The sequence below is a fragment of the Equus asinus genome, chromosome 5, assembly GCF_041296235.1.
Source record: "Equus asinus isolate D_3611 breed Donkey chromosome 5, EquAss-T2T_v2, whole genome shotgun sequence".
In the NCBI taxonomy this organism is placed as follows: Eukaryota; Metazoa; Chordata; class Mammalia; order Perissodactyla; family Equidae; genus Equus; species Equus asinus.
Window position 1 is genome coordinate 12,485,676 of NC_091794.1, and position 18,323 is coordinate 12,503,998.

Genomic DNA, 18,323 nt, shown 5'->3' on the forward strand with positions numbered 1-18,323 from the left:
GGAGAAAGGAACAGCTGTGTTAGGACTGAATATTAACCACTAGACTACCGGGGCTGGCTATGTATCAGCAGTTTGTTTTTATTGCTGAGTGGTATTCCTTTGTATGGCTACACCACAGCTTACTCATCCATTCTCAAGTTGATGGACGTTTGAGTTCTTTTCAGTTTTGGGCAATTGTGAGTAAAACTACTATGAAGTAGTCTGTGTGGACGTATGTTTTCATTTCTCTTGGGTAAATTTCTAAAAGTGGATTTGCTGGGTCATATAATAAGTGTATAGTTAATGTAACGAAAAAGTCCTGCCAAACTGTTTTCCAAAATGGCTAAAAGCAACGTCTATTTTGCTTTCCCAGCATATGAGAGTTCCAGCTCCTCCACAACCTCACCAAAACTTGCTATTCCTTAGTCTTTTAATGTAACCGTTTCATGAGGGTCTGGTGGTATTTCCTTTAAGTTTTAATTTTCATCTTCCAGTTACTAATAACATTGAGCATCTGTTATGTGCTTACTAGCCCTCTAAATATTTTCTTTAGTGAAGTGTCTATTGAAATATTTTGCCCATTATTTTTGATTGATTTATCTTATTATTGAGTTTAAGAGTTCTTTATATAGTCTTGATACAAGCCCTTTATAAGATACCTGTTATATTTTCTCCTAGTTTATGGGTTGTCTTTTCATATTTTTTTATCAGTGTCTTTTGAAGGGTAAAATATTTTAATCTTGATAAAATCCAATTTATCATTTTTTTTAGAGTTTGTGCTATTTGTGTCTCATTTAAGAAATCTTTGTTTAACCCAAGGTCACTACCATGTTTTTTCCTAGAAATGTTATAGGTTTAGATTTTCCATTTAGGTCATGACCATTTTGAGTTAATTTTTGCCCATGCTGTGAGGTAAGGTTTGAACTTCATATTTTTTTTTGGTGTATGAATATCCCAATTCAGTGGGGGAAGGATCATCTTTTAAACAAATGGACTAGTTCGCAGGTGTTTGGGAGGACCAGACCAGCGAGTTCTAATGGTAAGGCACATCCCCTGTGGAAGAAGTGATGCAGCACAAAGCAGAGTGTCAGAGCGCTGCCCTGGCTCATACTCAGGATGTAATTCTGGATGTATATCTCTCTGATAGTATAAATTATATTTTCTTTAGCGTGTCCATCTGTTTGCTACTTGACTAGAATATGGCTTAACTGTATGATCTTGAGGATACAACTTAACCCATCAGTACCTCAGTTTCCCTATCAAGAGTTCTGAAAGGGATTAAACTGGTAATGCACATAAAGTATTCAAATATTAGACATTATTATGAGCACCTATTTCTTCCCAGTGAATGTCCTAAACAGCTAGCTTACTTAAATAGGAAAAAGTCTTCAATTTTAGGTTCTTGACTAATCTGTCCACCTTGAGCAATAAGAATGTCAGCAAAAAATCCAGTTACTTTCCCGTGATTAACAATTCTGGAAGAGGTTCTTCTAACTCACTAGTTTACAAAGACATCAGAAATGATTAATTGTGAATGACTGAACTCACATCATAAAATTAATTACATTCAGATTACTAAGCAGTTCCCTTAAGTATAAACACTGTTAAAAATGATATCCAGATGAATATTTATTATTTATTACTGATTTATTTTTCCAGAGGTTGTGAAAAACACACTCTGCCACTCCTGAAAAGGATATTGCCCTTGTAATTTTCATCCACGTCTGTTTTCTCACTCTCCTTTTTCACTGTTGTTCATTGATCCACTTCTGTATTCTCATGCTGGGCCAATACTTCCCTATCTAATCTGCTTCATGTCAGCCTTACCGCTCCCTTGATTTAAGACTGACATACTGATTACAAGGATTTCTAAGACCCTGTCTGTATTTCTATGAGTCTCGCAATTCTCTTCTCATTTGTTATTACATATATTTAAGCAACTTCCTCCATTTCTGCAAACATGTTGGCTGTATCCACCTATCACAAAATGTCTCCTTTACCTATTGCTGTGTAGTGAGAGGCTTTACAGAACCTCCTGGACAGGACCAGCTACATAATTTGTGGAGCTAAGTGTAAAATGAAAATGGGTGGATCTTTGTTCAAAAATTATTAAAACTGTCAGGATAGTGACTGCAGAGCATTAAACCAAGAGGACCCTTCTAAACATGGGCCCCATGCAACTCGACAAGTTGTACTCCATGAAGTCAACACTGCCGCTAGATTTTGGTGGGAAGGAAAGAACACCCACATGGATGCTCCTTGAAAGTGTCTCACCTATTGCCTAGAAAACATTTTACTCAACTCAATCTCGACTTTGTCTGCTGTATTATATCATGTTCCATCTCCTGCCATCTTCCCAACCCCAGTGGTAACACTGTAATTGAGTATCCATCTGTTGTCTTAAGGGTTTTTGTGGCTTAATCATTAACACACACTAATATGTTTTCTGACTACAGAAGGAGACGAGCTAAGCCTTGTGCTGCTGCTGATGAATATTCATTGATCATCAATCTGTGCATAGTCTTGTGCTGAGCAGTATACAGAGAAAGCTGTGGGGGCACAGGTCCTACGTTGCTATGGACTTTTTGGTGTGACAGGTTCTATCTACTACCTGACCAGAGTGACTTACTCTCTCTGTACCGTTCCTCAATTTCCTTGTCAGTAAAAATGGAGATAGTAAGATAGGGTTGTTGTTGTTACAGTGAAAATCTAATATATTTAGGACATTTGGAACAGCGCTTGACACACAATAAATGCTCAAAAAATTTGAGTTATTTCCCTTGGTTCTATATCTAGACTGGGAGAAACACGTAGTCTTCCTACTTTGGATTTCATTGGCCAACATTTGGATCAATATAGGATTTTTGTGCCAGTACAAGCTGACTTTTTTGCTTTTCAAGCATAAAGCAATACATATAAACCCTGACTCTACTTCAGGATTAGAATCTATAAAAATATTTATCCACTGATTTAAACTCTTTTGGTAGGGGGCCAGGGTGTGTGTGTGCATGTGTGTTTTGGAAACATTAGAAAGAAATTGGCCATGTGATCTTCCTTCCTTCTGCCTTCTTTTCTTCCTTCCTTCCTTCTTTCCATCCATTGTCTATTTATCTGTCTATCAGTCAGTCTGTCTGTCTGTCACCTATCTTGGTAGTGGAAGATGGTGGCACTGTGGTATGCCTTAGGAATTCATCAGCTTCACAGTATGAAAGAGAGAAACAAGAAAAGAGGACATATTAGAAAGTGATCATCTGTGGAAACACAAAGGAGGGATACAGAATCTAACATGGGTTGAGAGGGTCTCTGGGAAGTGCTTTTAGACGAGGTGACTTCTGAGCTGAGACTTAAAGGATGAATTGGAATTAACCAGAAGAAAAAGATCTCCCAGATAGGGGGAATAGCATGCACAGTGTGGACTTATGTTTTTTTAAGTTCCATAGGCAGTTTTGGTGTAGAACTAGGGTTGAAAAATTCTAATTAGAATTGCTTCTTAATTCAGAAAACCTGGATAAGGAAACAGAGCGACCAGAAGAACTATGCTAATCTCTTTCACTCTGCCTGTTGTCTGACCCATGCCTTCATCCCAGATCCTCAGTCCATCTGGGTGACTTTTGCCTTTTATCTTTGGCCTTACATGGGAACTGACCTAACCATGTGGCTTTTCTGTTTTGTGGTTATGACAACTATCAGAAGAGGCTGACAGTATCCTGGGACTATATTGAGACACTGAGTTTGTCTTCCTAAATCTGATGAATGATTTTCCCTTTGAAAGTTACATGTTGGCCATTTACCAGTTATTTTACTTTCCTTCTCAGGGTCAGTTTTTTGCTAGTTTTTCCTCAGTCTGACTTTGCAAGAGAATAATCTGAGATATTCAGTTTAGGGGAGTTGTTCTGGGTCATATTAGCTTATAAATTATAGAGCCTGGATTAGAACCTAATGTTCTGATTCCAAGATCTACTCTGTTTTAATACAATTTAAGTATATTATTCATAACTTATTTTGTCTTTTGAACTACTCTCTTAATTCTTATTTCATTTCTTGCCCATCAACAGAGGAAATCTGAGGGGAAGATGGGGGTTTTGGTTGTCATAGTAGCCAGTCTCCAAAGATGGCCCCTGCAACTCCTCCCCTCCCTGCACGGCAAGCCGCTCCCACAGGAAGAGAGAGTTATATCCCCTCTCTTTGAATCTGAGCTGCTTCTATGACTGTTTTGACGAATAGAATGTTCTGGAACTTCTGAATCCAGGCCTCAAAAGGACTAACAGCTTCCATTCCTTTCATCTCAGAATACTTACTTTTGTGATGTTCCTTTTTGAAACCCAACTGTCAAGCTGTAAGCAGCATGAGACCTGAGGTACTGTGGTCTACAGCCCGAGATAAGCTCCCAGAGAACAGCCAGCACCAACTGCCAGCCAGAGAGGGAACCATCTTGGATGTTCCAGTATAATTGAGGCCCTAGACAACTGCAGTCTTAGCCAATATCCTAAGGAACAGAAGAACCATCCAGCTGATTCTGGTCATCCTTGAGAAACATGAGAGATACTAATATGGCCGTTATTACAAACCACTAAATTTTGAGGTGGTTTATTACACAGCAATGGATAGCTGAAAATGTTACCTCTTTAACAAGTTTATATCTTCCTTCAATATTCTGAATAACGAAAGCAACATGTGAAAAGCAATGAATGCCATCTGACTTACTGGATAGACTAGCTTATTATATTAAAGTAGCAATGATCTCTGCTACAATACAGTTTTCCTAAAAATTATTTTTAATGACCAGAAGCCTAGTTATCCTGAGAAGAGCCAAAATGAAAATGACAGCAGAATTTAAAAAGCCTCATTAATCTGGAAAGAGTGCATGATCTAGAAGCAAAGGAACTTCGATCAGCTTGCTGAGTATGCTTTTGTGACTTTTTAAAAAACATACTTGTTGTTTTACATTTGAGATTTGATTTTGAGCTGAAGTGTCTAAAGAAATTAGCTCTTTATGGGCCAAGACACAAAAGAGGAGCAAAGTGCTAGGGACTGGGAGACATCAAGGAGTGTTTCCTGCTAGGGACTCTGCAACTGGCATTGAAGTTTAGGGAAATTGAATAGTAGTACTATTTCAGAAGGATGTTCTCTTTAATTATGATGACCATATTTTCCAAACCAGAAATTGGAAAATCTTCTTGGCAAACATATATGAGATTATGAAGACAATGGGACAGAATCATTAGGAAAAAAACATGAAAGCGCAGCCACAGAGATGGTAATGCAGGTGATGATAAACAATAGTTAAATAAAATGTGTATGATGCTTATCATATTCCAGGCACTATCCTAAGAATCAGGCGTTACCTTATTTAATAGTTACAAAAAGTCTATGATAAGTCCTATGTTAATCCCTATTTGACAAATGAGGAAATTGAGGCACAAGCCTTTTAGGTGGCAGAGCAAGCTATGAGGTCAGTCTTATTCCATACTCTTTACCAGCATATTATACTGCTTCTAAGTATGGTGTACAAGGTTAAGTATAAGACGATGAAGACTATAGTTCTTAAGTAATGGAAAAGAGTGATCACAGCTGATACAAGCTGATTGTGTGCAAAAGATTTTCAGAGCTTTATTAAATAGCAAGTAAGGTACCACCTGCCTATCCTACTCTCTTCTCCTCTGCAGACACTGATGGAAAACTTGGAGCTGCTATTTTGAAAGTGGCCTCTAAGACCAGCTCCCTGGTTACCTAGGGGTGCTAAGGAAGGAGAATGTTGACATAGCATTGCCACTGCCCCTCAGGAGCTGGTCAAAAGAAGGGCCACACTCACAACCCTGTCAGCTCGAGATCCCATGGGGAACATGATTTGTTCTTTGTGAAAATCCAGTGCTTTGTTCCCTCTGTCATATGTACTTGTTGTGTGTTAAAAATGAGGAAGAAGTGAGGCAGTATTTTTGGTGTCTGATAAGTTTCAGTGTACCCTGATTGTTAAGGACAATGCAAGATCTTCTCAACTACTTCTGTGCAAATGATAGCAGATTTCTAGCATGCATCAGGACCCAAAAAGGAGGACACAGCATACTGCACCTGGTTCAGCAACTGGTTTGATATTTTAGACAGAAATTAATTTTTAACCTATTAATTTTTTAAGCATTTAGACATATGTGTCACTCCATGACCTTCAGAACACTATGCCACTAGCCAATCTTAATATAGTCAGAATTAGAGGCCACCTTGAGGTGGTCCCCCAAGAACTTGGACATGAGGAAGATAACATTACACACTCAAAGTTAAATATAAGACTAACACAGGAAAGATCTGGACAGGCAAACCCAAATTCACCTGAAAGAAACAGGACTGTTCCCAGGCCAACAAAACTCACATTAAAAAGAAAGAATGTATTAAAATATCTATAGAAGAGGAGCTGGCCCTGTGGCTGAGTGGTTGAGTTCATGCGCTCTGCTGAAGGCAGCCCAGGGTTTCGTCGGTTCGAGTCCTGGGCGCAGACATGGCACCGATCGTTCGAGTCCTGGGTGCGGACATGGCACCGATAGTCGAGCCATGCTGGGGCGGCATCCCACATGCCACAATTGGACGGACCCACAACTGAAAATATACAACTATGTACCGGGGGGCTTTGGGGAGAAAAAGGAAAAAAATAAAATCTTAAAAAAAAAAATCTATAGAAGAGATTCTTTTTCTTTCCAATCAAAAGAGGGTTAGTCGTCCTGGAGGTGCAGAAAAAATGGAGATTTGCTGAGATAAGATTGGATATAGCCATATACACAATACGAGCGGAAAGGATTCTCATCTTTTGGAGCAGGAGTATCTCTGGGACAATGACAAGGCCATCCTTGGTTTGGACATAGATGCAAGGAACGGAGAGAGTGAATTTAGTGTGTTTCTGTTCCTCGTTGGTAATATTATCCCTAATGGAAACTCTACATGGGACTATATTAGCCAGGGGACGTTAAATAATCATGACTCCCCTTGTTCTGACTGCATTAGAGGTGAGCAAACATCTGGCTATGGTTGACTTTCTATGTGAGTCTGTATGGGGAAGGTTGTAAATGAGGACCCAGAGGCCAAATTCAGACCAAAACACTTTTTCTTGTGTAATTAAAATAAATGTTCATAAATAGTTGTGGATATATAAAAGTTGGGAAAGTAGTTTTTAATCGATGTTGCTTCCCCTCCAAAAATAGCACGTTTTTATGAGATTAGGTTTAAATTTCTAGATGGTGGCTACTGCTGAGAGCTGAATAGCAGCTGCTCCCTTTAAACAGGATATTTAGATTCTATTTTACCAGAATCTTTACTATTCCCTGTCGTATTACACCCAGCTGTTTCACCAACTTAACTGCCAGTCCCCGCAGGCTTTCGAGTTTTTATCTTCCGAGCCTAGAGGGAAACTCTGTGATTACATAAGAATAAATTCTTCATATCTGTAATAATACCTCATGGCTAATGAATAAAGTGATGTGTAGCTTAGCCGTGATGATAATGCGGGCCTGAATCTTATGGTCTAGAGAGTTTTCTCTTTCTCAATGTAAATGATAAGTTATCATTCTTGTGACTAGCTCAGTGTTAGATATCTTTGGTTTAGTGAGATTCTGCCTCTAAGGACTTATTTATCTCTGGGCATAGAAAGAGCAAGGCTGACCTGTGTCGGCAGAGCATCTCATCCTAGAAAATGGAGAATAAGGTACTCCTGGATGAAGGCCATTCTGTCTTCTCCTAGATGACACAACTCCCACTTCTTCTCATTTTTGTATAGGAAAAGAACATCAAACCAAGACTCACTAGGAATTTGGCTCTGTATAGTTCATCGTTAAGTTGGTTGTGTGGCCATGAATAAATACCTTGGCTTTAACGTCATAAATGAAGTGAAAGAGTTGAACCAAAATCTCTCTGAATTTCCATCCTACTCTGGCATTATTTAACTCAACCATGTATACTCTAGCCTTCTTGAGTTCATATGCACATTATCTATATGATTTAGGTATGATTTAAATACTGTATGTGAACAATTTCACTAAACAAAAATTTCTGTGTTACTGCCATATTAGCATCTCTATTTATATCCAAACACAGAAGGTTAGATTTTGCATGCATTTCAGCAACATTTGGATATCTGATGACTTCTATAAACTGTTTTTAATCATTCAGTATCACAGAATTCAAACAAAAACAACAAAATAAGCACATCAAAACATGTTTGACTTGAACAAAAAAAGCAGGCAGCCAGGGACATGGGCACACTATGCAAAATAGTCCTGCATATATTACACTTTACATATTTATAACTGTGTAGCTCCAGCAATATTGGCAGTTAATGGAGTGTCAATGAGAGGGAAGCTGTCTCAAAGGCTTGTTTTTATTGGACAAAAGGAAAAAGAGCCAGGAAACCTAGTTTTCTTTTTGCCAAATCAAGTTATCTAGGAGAGTAAGTCATCCATTTACTTTGGACAAGCCACATATGTTTCTATTTATCCAAGAGCCAACCCAGGAACAGCAGGATAGAGTCATCTTCATTTATGTCCAAGTTGAATCTAGCAAACAGCAGCAATATTTTCTATATAATTACTTTAGGAGTTACGGATGATGGTGATACATTTGACTGGCAAATTGCTACACACTAAAACAAACAAGCAATAAAACAAAAACCAAAGGCTTAACATCTACACAGAATATATAATAATTTGTAAAAGAGCATGACAGAGGAGCCCAGGAAAAAATTAAAATCTTCTAACTCAAGTGAGATATGTGGATTTTTGGGTGGTGGGGTAGTGGTAGCAGCAAAAGAAAGAATGAAGTAAGGAAAAAAAAGAACATTTATTCAACATAAATGACATAAGGTATACATGTTTATGGACATTTATTTTCTACTATATATTTGACAGAATTGAAAGGAATAGAATATAGAATATAGAAGAATGAGATTATGGTTCCTCCTTTTGCAATACAGTTGAAGAAGACAAAGCATATACCATGGCTTTAAGTCTTAAATAATGTAATAATGTAAATATCATGGGGAAATGAAGAGAATAAGGTGAAAGTGTTATTCCTATGTGACACAGGATTCGTGGTAGAAATCTTTCCTGGTCAGGACTGGAGAAGCAGTGAGTGAGGCTTAGGTTTAGTTCATGGTCCAAGAGGCAAAACTGTGGGGCACAGTTGGTGTCATGGGCAGGAAATCTACTAAGTTACACCAAAACCAAATTATGGAAGAGTTCAGAGGCATGGTTGTTGGGAAGATCCAAAGATTAGTCTCTAGGGGCAAAAATTGAGATAATTGAAGACAAAGAGTTCTGGGGTGATTCAGTTTTGAATTGGCATTACACCTCTGTGGCATAAAACTCTTTAAAATATGTGTATGGGTGTGTCTTGCTATATTAGTCATCTATCAGTATTAATCATCTATTGCTATAGAACAAATTATCTCCCAAAACTTAGCAGCTTAAAAGAGCAATTATTTATCATCTCACAGTTTCTATGGATCAGGAATTTAAGAGATGCTTAGCTGAGTAGTTGGGCATAAGGTCTCTCATGAGGTTGAGCCAAGATGTCGACCACAGCTGCAGTCTTCTGAAGGCTTGTCTGTGGCTGGAAGATCTGCTTCACTCACTCACATGGCTATTGGCAGGAGATCTCAGTTCCTTGTCATATGGGCCACTACCTAGGGTTGCTTGAGTGTCAACTGGCAACTGGCTTTCTTAAAGTGAGTGATCTAAGAGAGAACAAGAGGAAGTCACAATGTCTTTTGTGTCCTAATAAGGGAAGTCACATGACAACACTTCTGCCACCTTCTACAGCCAAAGGAGAAGGGAATTAGGCTTCATTTTTTGAAGAGAGGAGTATCAAAGAATCTTTGGACATATTTTAAAGCCACCAGTGTGATAAAGATATATGCCATCACCTGCAAGTGAATGGGAGTTATTGTCTAAGGCTTCTTGGATGAGATCTGTATCAATTGAGATCCTAGCAAGAAATAGATCATTTTAGGAAGGTTTAATAAAGGGATCATTTACAAAGATGCATTCAGGGCATGTGGAAGCCACAGAGAACAGCACATTACTATGAGGCTAATAACAACCAGGTCATTACCATCCTAAGGGGCTAAAGAACGGAGTACTTCCTGGAACCTGAAAGAAGCGAGTCCTGCAGAGAGAGCTGGCTTTGATTGAAGAATGCAGCCAGATCAAGATTACCTTATGGGAAGAAATCGGTGGAATAAATACCACAACCTCACTGTCTTTGCTCTTGCCTTCCCATTTCTGCCAGGCCTCCACTTTGGCCAAACTTAACTGACAGCTAGAGGTCAAGGGAGCCTGTTAATTTAGTCCACCAGCCCTCTGGACAGAAGTCAGGGTGGAAGTGGATCTGGAAGGGCAGACAGAGGATCTCTTTCATAAGTTGAGAATTTAACTTGAAGGATGAATAATAAACAGAGCTATTGAGAGCTGGATCGTATGTTGAGTGCAAAAGACAAGGATAAGCAAACGTTTATGTGGGATTAGAAAAATGACTAACAGTTACCAAAACAGAAGTTATGTGGTATGGAGAGGCTGAAGTAGGCTGGACATGGCTACGGATGGAGCCACATAATGGAAGGTAGTGAGAGAGGTAGAGGTTTAGACTTTCTAGAAGAAGCAGCCCTTGACAGTTCTTCAACAGAAGAGTGACGAGATAATAGAATGGGAGTGGAGGAGGAAAATCCAAGAGACTTAGGTCTGTGTAGATATCAGGAATAAATATAATAATGTCAATAAAAATTTAGTTTTAAATAATTTTCCAGGTAAAATAAATCCTAAGTATTAATGGTCAAATAAATAAAAATGTGAATTTGTTGAAATGAGGTATCTACATTTACAGACTCATGCTTTCTACAATTTGCCAGAAGTGCAAGCAAGCAAGCAAGCCTACAATTATAAACATTTTAATCTAGAGCAATTATATTACATTGAAGTATGAGTCTAGGAATGAAAACAATGTTATAACAGAAATAATCATGCCAAAATAGTCATCAGCTTTCTTCTAGAGATCTATTCTTTTGGGATGGCTATGTTTGGCTTGGGCACACTATTTATTCAAACGTCCATTTATGGTTTGAATACTTAGTAGGAAGTTCCTATGAAATTCATGGAGTCCTTCATCTTGATTTGATTTGCAACACACAGAAATTTCATATCTACATGAGAGATTTCAGTGAAGATAAGCATATGTAATAATAAGAAACATTGGCTTTTATGCCATAGTTTAGAAAACAATAAAAATATGACAGAGCTTAAAATGAATCCTGATTCAATCACACTCGTTCATTTAGCACAGCTGACCTGCTATCAATACAGTAATTCAGAGGGGGAAAGTAGCAATAAACATTTAGTGATTGCTGATACAGAGTGGGACATGTGAGAGATATATGACTGATTATGCTCAGTGACACTTTAATATTACATCTTATAGTAAAGTCTGGTTGACATGGCGAGATGTTAACCATAAATTTTCTAACTGCACTTACACACATTTGGAGTGTAGAGATAATTGATGTTAACAGAGATGACCCTGGAGCGCCCGCTGAGTTTAAAAAAGAAAAAAAAGGAGGCTATTACATTTTGAATGTGTGTCTTGTGTGTTTCAGGTTTTTTCGTACTACTTTGAAAATTACCAGTGCACTTAAGAGTGCTGTAACAATCAGTCAGGATAAGGAGTAAACTGTGATTCTTGTTCAAAACTTAGGTAATAAACAAAATTGACTATTGATATTTTCAGGGCTTAATAGTTATGCAGCACTTTCCAGAAACTATGTGCCTTAGAGGCATGAACACTTAAAAAAAAACTCTGAAAAATATTACTCAATATAATGCTATTTACCTTTATCCACTCAAATTTTTGAGTATGTAGCAACTGCAAGTCATAGCAGAGTGTTGAAAAATACAAATATGTTCTCAGCACTGATGGAGCTTGTAAGCTAGCAGGTCTCACTTTTAATAAACATAAATGATTAATTTACCACTGTAATAAGTGCTATAATAATGTGTACAGATGGTAAGAAAAACCAGCAATGACAGACTTGGCCTAGTCTAGTGGGTAGCGAATGTTAAGCTCTATTAGCATTAGTTTCCCAGCTAACACCTCTCTCTTTAATAGAAAATCAACACTTGAAACAAGGAAGATGGCACTAGCTACAGAACAAGTAAACAACCACTCATCAACATCTCTTTCCCAATTAACCTATTTTTTGAAATTGAAGTTCACCTCGTAGATGTTTGTGTGGCTGTGGGAGCCAATGAGAAAACAGGAAAGGTCTTTGGTGTGAGGGGAATCTAGCTACAGTGTTTTCACAATGGCCCTTGAGAGACAGTAACCCCCAACCAGGTCTCTTTATCAAGAGTCAGAAGCAGAGGGCCCGGCCCGGTGGTGCAGCGGTTAAGTTCCCACATTCCGCTTCTCCGCGGCCCGGGGTTCCCAGGTTCCGATCCCGGGTATGGACATGGCACTGCTTGGCAAAAGCCATGCTGTGGTAGGCATCCCACATATAAAGTAGAGGAAGATGGGTATGGATGTTAGCTCAGGGTCAGTCTTCCTCAGCAAAAAGAGGAGGATTGGCAGTAGGTAGCTCAGGGTTAATCTTCCTCCAAAAAGAAAGGAGTCAGAAGTGGGAAAGAAAACAGATCTGAAGTCGTTTTATTCCACAGTTATGAACGACAATCTCAGTCCAATAGAATCTATGTCTTTAATGATTGATTCCACCTCTGTCCTGTGCTGCTGTTTGTCTTGTTGGAAAAGGAAGGAAAATAGACAGATGGTGGACTGAGGGTGTGGCAAGAGCCCTACACCCAAGTTAGCTGGGGCGAGCCCAAGAAGGGAAGTGTGAGAGCCTCTGGGGGTTAGAAGGATGCAAAGTATCATAGCCAAAGGAAAAAGGGGCCAAAATAAAATGCTTGGGACTCATTAGCAGAGTATTAGAACATCATCTTGCTCACAACACTCAATTACCCAAATTGTGATTGGACTATTTGAAAGTTTGGAAAATTAGTAATGCTATGTTATATATGTGTGTGTACATATGTGTTTGTAACGCACACATAAACATATACACATATGATTTGAAATAATCTATTCAAGAGTGAAAATTATAGGAATAAAAAGGAAACAAATCAAAGAGGAAACACCCAAATAGCTGAAGGAAAGGAAAATGCTATTGTGTAAGCAACAGCTCTTCACCAGCAGCTGGGTAATAAAACAGCGCAGGTCAGAAAGAGGTCACCCAGACACTGTCTGACCGGCCTGAGCCTCGATCCTCCCACAGGCCTCATCTCATTCTCAGCCTAGATTTTCCCGCAAATCATGGTAATTGGGAATCAGCTCACACAGCTGTGAACCACAGCTCACAGACACAGAAGGAACAAATTTAAAGTTGAGCATCTCTGCTGGAGAGAGCAGGGAAGTGACTTGTTTATGTACCATTTCATCACTCTCCCCAAGAGACACTAGCCCTGGGTTTATGTTCCATTAAAGGTGTAGTGACATGGTTTTAAAGCAAGTAGAAGATTGGCCTGTTATTAGAATTAGGGAATTTGGATTCAATTCTAAGTTAAAATCATGAAATGTTAGTGCTGCAGGAAGCTAGGTATAATCTAATCCAATTTTCTCTTTCTATGGGTGAAAGTCCTTTGACCTAGAGATGTTAAACGATTTGCCAAGTTGGTTGATGACAGCTTCTGGACTAGAATCACCAGTAGCCTGTATTACTACTTGTATTGTGTTATTCCTCCACTCGGGAAAAATATCCCTGGAGCCTTGAGGCTTATGCCAATAGACTGTAGCAATCTCCTTTCCTCCCTCCATGTGCCCATTATTTATTAAGTTCAAGGTTTTCCTATATTCATCGAGAACTCTGTCATGGTTTATCATTTTTCTTTTGCCATCCTCATTCCTGTTCTCATCCAGATGATTTCAATAACCATATAGATTGTTAATGCAATTTGTTAAAGTCAGACTTTCTTTCCATCTTTTACTTTCTTTGTCTTCACTTTCTTTCAGCAATCAACTCTCATGATCCCATCCTGAACCATTTGTTCCCCAGAACTACATCATGTTTGAAGTCACAAAAGCTAATATCTTAATCTCTGATTATAACTCCTTTTCTTCCAGATCACACTTCGTTATTCCATCAACATTAGTTACAGGATAAGCTATTGAAACAGTGAGACCCCACATCCAGTGGCTCTTCCTCATGTAACAGTTCAGAAGTGAGTGGTCCAACCAGGCAGATGACTCTTTCTACAAGGTCATCAAGGGACCTAAGTTCCTTCTACCTTGTAGTTCTGCCCCCATCTTGTGGGCTGTCTTGTTTGAAGCTGGTTTACTACTATGATATATACTTTCCAGCAAGTGGAAAGAAGAGAGAGAATGAAGGACTAGCAGCTTTCTTATTAAAGCATGTGACCTAAAAGTTGCACATATTCTTTACACCCACATCCTATTGGTTAAAGCTTAGTCACATGGCTATACCCAGTGTCTTAGTCCATTTGGGCATCTATCACAAAATACCATAGATTGAGTGGCTTATAAACAACAGAAATTTATTCCTCAGAGTTCTGGAGGTTGGGAAGTCCAAGATCAAAGTGCCAGTAGATTTGGTGTCTGGTGAGAACCCACTTCCTGGTTCACAGATGGCTGTTTTCTTGCTGTGCTCTCACATGGTGGAAGGGACCAGGGAACTTTCTGGGGTCTCTTCTGTAAGGGTGCTACCACCATTCATGAAGGCTCCATCCTCATGATCTGAGCACCCCCAAAGGCTTCACCTCCAAATACCATCACACTGGGGATTAGGTTTCAACATACATAAACATTCAGTCAACAGAACTTAGCTAAAAGGAGCATGGAGAAAGGTAATCTCTAGCTGAGCAATCCGTGTGCAGCCTAAAATTCAGAAATTCTATTTCTGAAAGGAAGAAAGAAGTAATGGTCTTGGGGATACAATTAACTCTTTCTGCTACAACTCTCACTGCACTTCTGTTCGTTGACTTCATTGGACTCTCCAGTTCCTTGATCTAGTATTTACAGCTGACTTAATCAGTCCCTTTCTGGATTCACTTCCTTTCTTCCAAATAAGGATCCCAAGATACTCGAGTTTAAACTACATCTCACCAATTCTTTCAAAAACTTATCTCAGTTACTTTCTGCATCATTTATCCTAGTTTCTCATTGTGTGCTCCTGCTTTAGAGGAGATTAGTGATTCTGGAGAAAAATCTCATGCCTCTTCCCACAAGAATTGATATACTTTGGTGGTTTCTAATCCAGTAGGAGCCATCAAATTTAAACTGACTGAATATGCTAAACAGTAAGCCCCTCCAGAGCAAGAGATCTTCACCATTTTTAGGTAAACAAATACCTGGATGAAGAGAGAAGATTAGTGGTTGCCAGAGGGGAATAGGGTCGGGGGGGGGGTGGGCAAAAGGGGTAAAGGGGCACATATGTATGGTGATGGACAAAATCTAGACTATTGGTAGTGAGCACAAGGCAGTCTATACAGAAACTGATAAATAATAATGTACACCTGAAATTACACAATGTTATAAACCATTATGACCTCAATAAAATAATTGGAGAAAAAAAGAATTTTTCATCATCATTTTTATGCCCATTGTCTAGCTGTCTGGCTTTAAATGAATTTAACAAAATGTTTGTTGAATGAAAATATGAATACTGATATCTTTCCAACTCTGAAAATTTATTAACATTTTAAATTAGCCTTTTATCTTTTCTGTTTTAGAGGTAGCACTGTCATTTCCTTTTTTAGGCTAACATGATCATAATAGTTTTACTTTTGCTTCATCTGTCACATTTAGTCAGTGACAAATGTCTGTGGATTCCACTCCTAAATCTCTTTCAAACCGTATTCTCCATTTACAATCACACATTATAGGCATGTATCATAGCTCCAAAACCTGCCTCCAAGTAAGTGCCATAACTTAATTTGTATGCCCTCCTCTAGCATTATTTCCCTCAAATCCATCCTCCAGGTTGCAGTAAAGAAATGAACCACATGTTTATCTCCTGTCTTTACCGAGATTACATTTACTGATAATATGGACACTAACTGATGAAAGGCTTTGACAGAATATTAGAAAGTGAAAAACTGATGGATTATTGCTAAAATGATTTAGCGAGGTGCAGGGGGCCATAATTTAAAGTGTGTGCAGCAGAGGAGACTAATGATAAGAAATTTGTTCACCCTTCCAAACCCCAGGTTGGAAAGCATGAGTTACAGTGGATGGTGAGAGAGAGGAGCAGGGTCAGAAATCAGGGAAGCAGGTTGAAATTCTATGTAGGGAATATAAAAAACACTAACATTTAGGCAATTTTTCCTATCTGGAAAAGTTAGTGGGAGTGGCGTGGGATTCAGAGTCATAGCAGATTAATTTAGAGTCTGTAACCAGAATGATTGCGTCATCAACTCTGTCTCAGTCTGCTTGGACTGCTAAAGAAAATATCACAGACTGGGTGGCTTAAACAGTAGATATTCATTTCTTACAATTCTGGAGGCTGGAGAAGTCCAAGATCAAGGTGCTGGCAGCTTGGGTTCCTGGTGAGAGGCTTCCTCCTGGCTTGCAGATGGCTGCTTTTTCTCTGCGTCCCTACATGGTGAGGGTCAGGATGGGTGGAGCGAGCTCTTGTCTCGCTTCTTCTTCTTACAAGGACAATAATTCCACAGTGGGGCCCTACCCTCATGACTTCATCTAAATTTAATTACCTCCCAAGGCTCCTCTTCCAAATTCCATCACTTTGGGGCTTAGGGTGTTGACATATGAATTTTGGGGGTGGAGATAAATACAAACTTTAGTTCATAACAAGTTTTCTCTCCTCTCATCACAATTGCAAAACAGCAACAGCCTGGCATCTATATCATAAAAACAAGTTTGGAAAATTCTCAGGAGGTCCTGAAAAAACCACTGAGAAAAGGCTTCCAAAATATGGAGGACTCAGTAAAGAGGCCGTGTCCATGACCAATCCCTCAGAAATGAGGCCTGCCAGTAAAGTCCTTGCCTGCGGGCAGAACTAACAAACCACGTTTTCCCAATCATGTCACTCAATCATGTGTCATCAGACAAACAAAAATTACTGAACATTTATGTAAACCCTGGTGCCTTTAAGGCAGAGATTAAAAAGTCAAAATAGTGAAAAAAAAATCAAAGAGACATAGATAATGCAGAGAATGTAGAAAATATTTAAAAAATCAATTAAAATCCTGAGAGATCTATAAAACAAGAGTAGGATACTATGAAAAAAGGGAAAATCAGAGTAAGTAAACTGAGAAAGTAAAAGTCATATCAAAGTTTACTTAAAAAATCAAGGGAAGTGTTGGAAGATAAGATCAAAGACGTCTCTCAGAAAATATAACCAAAGTAAGGAAAAATATTCAAAATAAATAAATAAAAATAATAAAAAAACTTAGAAGATGAACATGGAAGTTCCATCATCCAACTAAGAGGAGAAACAGAGAAAATTGAGGGAGGGAATTATCAAAGCAATAACTTAAGAACATTCTGGAGATGTGAACACTAGTTATCATATTGAAAATGTCTCTCAAGTGCCAAGCATAGTGAATGAGGACATCCCCACACCAGGCACAATATTTTGTTTCGGGGAGAATGTAAGTAAGCTTATACACAGAAGAATGGACATTAAAATGAAATTGATTATCTCCAATCAGTTCTCACTTCTAGAAAGCACTGGATATTGTTTTGAAAATCATGATGGAAAGTGATTTTCAAGCTATAGAAATCTATCACACTGTAATATTCTAAAATATCAGTTAGACTTCCGGGAAGAATTAAGATATCAGAATTTTGAGGACTCAGAAGTTTACCTTTCATGGAACCCTTTCCTGAGGAGATAGGGAGAATATGCTCCAAGAAAACAAAGGAATGCACTAAGAAAAGAGAAAGACCTGGGGTTTTGGAAGCAGTATATCAACACAAACAGCAAGAGCACATCACTGTAAGTCCAGAATGAAATAAGAGGACACGTGTGGAGCGTCCACGGAGGAAGTGCTCCAGGAAAAATGAAGTCAGCTTGATGAAAGCGATACAACGATTGAGCATCTGGAAAGAATTAAGGATATTAGAAAAATGAAGCAAATTAAAAAAAGAAGCACTTAATTCCAAGAAAAATAAGCAAAAATTGTACAAGAAGGAAATACAAACATAAATATATGTACTATTGACTCTGCATTGGACAATATTGATATGGTGATAATGACGACTACTTTGAGGGGGCAGTGAACACGGACTCTGTAGCCAGATTTCTTGGATTGACGCTAGTCTGTAACTCCTGCTAGCTGTGCAACCTT